Raw genomic sequence first — 5,588 nt, 5'->3', positions numbered from 1 at the left:
GCCCACTGGGGAAGTAGTGTTGGAAAGCTGCGCCCATCACAGATTGCCACTGACTACCGGTTCTGACCTGATTGCTCTCGCCCTGCTCAAGCTGGCATGCTGCGCCGAGTACAGTGTAGTGGGAGAAACTTTCGGGGTTAGTAAAACAACTGTCCACCGATGTGTATATGCTGTATGCACAGCTATTAAAGAAAAAAAAATTAATATTAATTAATTAATAATAAAATTATATCAGGTTGCATTGATTAAAAACTATGAATACTCACTCACAGACTCTTAGGAGCCAGTGAATTACTGGCTGCTTGCAACTGCCTAATCCCAGCTATACTGTGAACAATAAGGAAAACATTAGGACATCCTAGAATTAATTATTGATTCAGGCCGTTGGCCAAGACTAGATTGCTCACCAACCAGATAACACCCAAGGACCTTCACCAGTAAATCTAATAGATTCACATTGGGAGGGCTCAAGAAAGAGCCAACATAGCCTCCTCATTGAATAAGACCTTTGTTTGAACACAAAGGTCCCCATGTTCTCACCACCATTCACACATTCCACAGAAGCCATTTTTAATGAGTCTTTATTGGTCACATATACATTACAGCACAGTGAAATTCTTTTCTTCACATACCCCAGCATGATAGGAAGTTGGGATCAGAGCACAGTGTCAGCCATGATACATACCTGTATCATACTTATAGTCACCAGTTCATTATTATGCTTTCGATAATTTTAAATGTATTGTAATGGTTAATGAGTGTATTGATAACAGCAAGTATGTGATGTATATGTGTGACTGTTGTTTAATTTCCAAAGAATTTGGATAAAGCAAATTTGAGTACAATGTTTTACTTGTATTTTCTCATTTGTAAGTTGCTTTGGATAAAAGCGTCTGCTAAATGAATAAATGTAAATGTAAATGTAAATGCAATGTTTTTACAGAATTCATGACCAAAGTTCTATTTTTACCATGTGGAAAGTTTGCAAAGCACATAACTCAGAGACCAAAGGGTTAAAACCCCAGACACAATGGAAACTGAGTTCTCATCAATCAACAACTACAAGGAGTTCTCATCCCCTCATGAGGAGATCACACTTGCTCTGAGCCTCCGCCAATTCTGTAACGATTGGATCCTGCAAAGCCTCCAGACGCCAGTCACGACAGAACCAAAGAACCACCACCACGCTCCCCCTGCAATCCATCTAAGAAACTCTGACAGTGTGCTTTTCAATCCATTCATTATCTTGTTTGGTCTCCCAAGATGGCAGTCCAATGCCTACTAGACCACTGGTGAATCCATATCACTGAGACTCTTCCTGAGCAACAAGGTAAAAAAGGGAATTCCGTCTAAAGAGAGAACACAAACGCAAGTACAGTATCCCCAGATTTTCGCTGAGCTGGTGCAGTTAATACAAATTATAAAGCCCTTCTAAATTAAACAAAGGTTAAGTGGATAAGTTGATGATTCATTCACGTCATGGTCTGAGAAATAGCATACAGTGCTAGAAAGTTGGGATTTTATAAATTCTGTTCAAAACCCTTCTTTGATGAAGTGTGTGTGTGTGTGTGTGTGTGTGTGTGTGTGTGTGTGAGAGAGAGAGAGAGAGAGAGAGTTTCGGTTTGCTGGTAAATACCGGTGTTTGACCATTAAAATTTCAAAATGTCTGAAAAATACAAAAGATTTTCAGACACAATGTCCAGTAAAAATATTAACATGAAGCACACATACAAAGTATGTTTGCAATTGCATACCTAAATAAGGTCTCTGTCTGCACAGATATTTTTTTAAGATGCTTCTCCTGTAATGTGTACTCTGATTGGCTCACATTAAAATAGCCTTGCATAGCAGCCTTCAGGAGAAGGTCACCAGGCTGATGAGCATCTCAAGCTCCAGAGAAACACTGGGCATGTTCGATTTCACTTCAGCAGCAGAACGCATCTTTAGAAAACAGTCATAAAAATAAGGACAAACAGATCAGTGTGGGAAATTATGATTTTCATTATTTTAATATTTCTTTGTAAATGAAAATATATGTGGCAAACTGCAGTTTTATGTTTTGCTGTGCCCTGTTTTTGTTTTGAATGTCTGTTTTATTAGATGCTAAATCCATGACTGCTGTTTGTTATTTGGAATAGTGTGGAAAAGAAAATGTAATAAAGTTTTATCTTTTATTTGACTTGATTGCTTTGTTTTTATTATTATATCACTGTAACACATCTGGGTTGGGTTGGAAACGAGGAGGCTGGAGGCAGGCTGATTACAACTCAGAAGGGCTTTTTATTCTCTCTATTTTTACTTTTGATTTTCAGCATACTCATTCAACCACACACATGCACACACACATGTGTCTTTGTGCTGGTCGACTCTCTCTCTCTCTTTCTGTCTCTCTCTTGTTACAGGAGGCACTGAAAGCACAAACATGCACAGACACATTAGTAAACTCGAGCTAATACAACACACATGAAAATCACGTGTTACCTGCCGATTTGACTCGCCTCCTCTCCATCCACAGCTGACGCTTGACCATGCCCCCACTGCCACAATTGCATATACTATGCATAATCCAAAATGTTACCATGCAAAATAAACACTGAAATGGTATGACCAGATTTTTTTCCAGTTTGTCCAGTAAACTTTATTATTCCAGGACATGTTGGCCGGCACCAAAATTTCTTAGCAGAATCTCTGCTATTTGTGTGTGTCACGAACCTCGAATCGGCATGGAAGCAGGAGCGGGCGGCAGGTGTAGAGCGTGGTATCGGGAAGTACAAGAAATGTAGTCGTAAGACAGGCAAAGGTCAATCGATCGGACGAACAACACAAACGGGGTCAGGCAGAGAGCGTAGTCGAAACCGTAAACAAGGGTCGAGGATCACAAGAAGACAAACTAACTAGAACGGCTTGGTAACGCAGAGAACCAAGTTGACTGAGCGTATACTTCGCATAGATTATGGGTGAATGACTTCCCTAAGTACTAGCGGTGAGAGTGTGTGTGTGTGTGATTGGTGCCAGGTGTGTCTGATCAGAACTCTGGGGATGGTGAGCGCATACGTGCATGAGAAGTGAGTGTTGCATCTTGGGAATTTGAGTTCTGATCTGATTGAGCTGTGACAGCGTGTGTGTGTGTGTGTGTGTGTGTGTGTGTGTGTGTGTATGTGTGTGTGTGTGTGTGTGTGTTAGATTAGTTTCTGTGCATTAGAATAGTTTATTATGTCTCGTCTGAATTTAAAGGTAAGTGTCTTGTGTTCATGTTTACAAATTAATGTATTACATTACATTTACATTACATTTATTCACTTAGCAGACGCTTTACAAAGTCGCAGAAGCGACTTACAAATGAGAAAGATACAAGCAAAGCGATATATCAAGCAGAGAACAATACAAGAAGTGCTACCATACAAGATCTATTAATTGAATTCCCTAAGAAGTAAAGTGCAGAGTAGAGGTGTAAGTGCATTTTTGTTATTAATTTTTATTTATTTATTTATTTATTTATTTTTATTATGAGTTGGTTAGGTGTTCATAGAAGAGGTGGGTCTTTAGCTGTTTTTTGAAGATGGTGAGAGATTCTGCGGTCTGGATTGAGATTGGAAGTGCATTCCACCAGTGAGGAACAGTTAGTGTGAAGGTTCTGGAAAGGGACCTTGCGCCATGCTGAGTTGGAACTGCTAAACGTCGGTCGCTAATCGATCGCAGATTGCGAGAGGGAACGTAGGCCTTCAGGAGAGAGTTGAGGTAGGAGGGTGCTGTTCCTGACAAGGTCTTGTAGGTGAGCATCAAGGCCTTGAACTTGATGTGGGCAGCTACAGGAAGCCAGTGGAGAGAGATATAGAGGGGTGTGACATGGGTTCTCTTGGACTGGTTGAAGACGAGGCACGCTGCAGCATTCTGAATCATCTCAAGGGGTTTGATGGAGCTGGCTGGGAGGCCTGAAAGCAGTGAGTTGCAGTAGTCAAGTTTAGAGATAACAAGAGCTTGGACTAGAATCTGTGTAGCCTGTTTGGTGATGTAGGGTCGGATTTTCTTGATGTTGTAAAGGATGAACCTACAGGACCTTGCAGTTGCTGAGATATGGTCTGCAAAGGTCAAGCCGTCATCAAGAATCACCCCAAGGTTCCTGGCCGTCCTGGTTGGCATGAGTGTGAGTGAGCCAAGCTGTACAGTGAGGTTGTGGTTGATTGAGGGACAGGCTGGGAATGTATACATACATTTCATACATTTTAATGTATTAAATGTATTAATGTATTAAAATGTATTAATGTATTAAATTACATTAAATGTATTAAATTAATGTATTAAAATGTATTAATGTATTAAAATGCTGATCTTGCTAATGTGCTCTTAATATAGTGTTTTCACTATATTTAGGATATTATTGCCAGTGGCCATGGAGGTAATATCTTATGCAGAATTAATAAATACACTAATTTCAACTTAACACTGGATGAATATTTGATCAGCTATTACATGTTAAGTTTACAAAAATTTCCCCTTCTGAGATGATCTGCTAGTCTCCAGATTTTTGGTGCTTATTCTAAATAGCTAATTTCCTACATTCCACTTGTGCTGAAGATTGTGAACGCACGCTCACAGGAACCAGCCAATCACCTGGTTCAACCTCTCTCTCTCTCTGCCATTTTGGGCGGTGCCCTGAGGAGAGCCTGACATTAATATGCAATCTTTTACAAAATGCCTTGCATACCTGCACCTGTAGCCAGTGCCTCCTCTCTTCCTCTCTTCCTTGATCACCAGCAACTTGTGATTCATCATTTCATAGTGTCTCTCTGCAGGGGAGAGCTTTCTAAAGAAGAAGGCACAAGGGTGGAGTTTAGAGGGTTTACTGTGGTGTTGGAAGAGGACTGAATTGGTACCACTTTCTGAAGCATCTACCTCCACTGTGAATTGAAGGTCAGGATCTGGGTGATGCAAGAATGGGAGTGGTAGTAAAACTGTTTCAGGGTTTTAAAAGCTTTCAGGGCATCAGGGATTCCACCTGCGATTCCTGAGTTTCCTCCTGAGGAGGGAGGTCAAGAGAGCTGCCACTGTACTGAATCCCCTGATAACAGTTTGCAAACCCCAAGAATCTTTGCATTTCTTTGACTGTCTGGGGTTTGAACCATGACATCGCTGCCTTGATCCTACTTTTATCCATCTCTACTCCATGCTCATTGATTATATTGTTACGTTATCCAATGTATTTCTGTTTGCTCTATGTTCCATTTGTGTGTCTGTCGGTGGTGGGATGGGTTTTCTTTTGTCTCCTCCCCCTTCTCTAGGCCCCACCTACTGCAGGATGGGTTTTCTTTTGTCTTCTCCCCCTTCTCTAGGCCCCGCCTACTGGGTTCGTAACAATATATACATGAACTTGACAGATTGTTGGTGAAATTCAAATTTTTTGGTTTCATATTGGTCACTTTCCAAGAGTTTCCTTAGCACTGCGCTCTGTGCAGGGATAAACCAAGTTGCCATCTATGTATGTAATTATGCACATGTGCAAGAATATCATTACCAAAAGCACTGGCCTTGCTGTTCCAATACTTTTGGAGTGGACAATAGATAGATAGATAGATAGATTGATAGATAGA

General features: G+C 40.7%; 1 long non-coding RNA gene across 1 annotated transcript; it reads right to left on the bottom strand.

The window, feature by feature from the left end:
• Nucleotides 1–2,260: 2,260 nt before the first annotated feature.
• On the bottom strand, nucleotides 2,261–3,092 carry LOC128634527 (uncharacterized). The gene is made up of 2 exons (XR_008397723.1): nucleotides 2,482–3,092; nucleotides 2,261–2,408 (listed from the first exon to the last, which is right to left on the bottom strand). It is a non-coding gene; the product is annotated as an uncharacterized LOC128634527 (long non-coding RNA).
• Between the last annotated feature and the right edge of the window lie 2,496 nt (nucleotides 3,093–5,588).

This window comes from Ictalurus punctatus, chromosome 13 (genome assembly GCF_001660625.3).
Source record: "Ictalurus punctatus breed USDA103 chromosome 13, Coco_2.0, whole genome shotgun sequence".
Taxonomy (NCBI): Eukaryota; Metazoa; Chordata; class Actinopteri; order Siluriformes; family Ictaluridae; genus Ictalurus; species Ictalurus punctatus.
The sequence above is the reverse complement of the archived record's forward strand: the minus strand, read 5'-3'. Positions and strand labels throughout refer to the sequence as shown.